The following is a 1,246-nucleotide window of genomic DNA, read 5'->3' as shown; positions in this document are numbered from 1 at the left end:
TCAGGTTTTATCGTTGGGATTAATCTTATTATATCTTATCTTTTAATACAGTTAGTTTACAAATATATCAACATAAATTCTGATAAAAATTTGTCTTATTCACGCCCATACGTTCACTATGGAGTTCAACCCTTTTAAATGATGATTAAGGACCGTATTTTGTCCCTCGAGGGAGCAAGGTTAAGTATATAACTGGAGTTTTTTAAGTGGACTACGCCCGTGAAATGCAAGCGAAGTACTTGACTGGCTGCTCACGCGATTCCTACTTGATCAGGTTGGGCAAAACAAAACATTGGCTGTTTTAACAATTACACTATATTTACAATTCTCAATTATTTACACTATCTACACTAGAATACGCTAATTTAATTTAATAAATCTGCCTCAACTTGGTGAGGTTGTCAAAGACAAAGAATGTTAAACAGTAACATTTAAGGTATGACATTAAACATGTTTTACAAGAAGTTTGTTTACAATAAACTAAAATTTACAATAGATAATGTTTTACAATAATGAAAATTTGCAGTAAAATAAAAAATAGATAAAAATAAAATAGACTGAGAAAATTCAACCGTAATTTCAATTGAAGTAGGCCTACAAGACAGTGCCGCCGTAAAATCTACAGAAAACCCTTCAAAGCTATCATAGAAATTTCCTTAATTGTTGTTGTTGGGACTCCAAATTTATGACAGAATGACACGAATTGTTTTGTTATGGTCCCTATAGCGCCCACCATTAATCCGATGACTTCTATATCCCTGAGTTTATACGATGTTTGGTAATAAGGGATAGTTGGTTCATAAATTGCCCTTTTCTCTAGATTAACCTCCTCGAGTTGATTCTAATGCGTCACGAATCTGATGATCGGATGCAGAATATAACCTTTTGTCTCTCCAGGTTTAAATGTTACAATATCAATGTGCCGAAGACTTCCGGTATCCGCTATCCATGGACTGCTTCATCGGTAGTTTAGTCATTGGACTTAAGACATGTTGCGATTACAGACCTGATCTTGTGATGCCAGCTGTTACGAAGAGTTTCGCCAAATGGACATGAACCCATGACATGAGCCAAAGTTTCAACCTCACTGTGGCATCGCCTACGGTGGTTATTGTCTTGAGTTCTATTTACACTATTATAAAGAATGTAGGCATACATTTATCACACATTATTTACACTTTTATGTATAGTGTTGTTTATTGTAATGTAAGGCATTTTACTTAATAATGCATTGATCACACATTAT

This window comes from Periplaneta americana, chromosome 14 (assembly GCF_040183065.1).
Source record: "Periplaneta americana isolate PAMFEO1 chromosome 14, P.americana_PAMFEO1_priV1, whole genome shotgun sequence".
Taxonomy (NCBI): Eukaryota; Metazoa; Arthropoda; class Insecta; order Blattodea; family Blattidae; genus Periplaneta; species Periplaneta americana.
The sequence above is the reverse complement of the archived record's forward strand: the minus strand, read 5'-3'. Positions refer to the sequence as shown.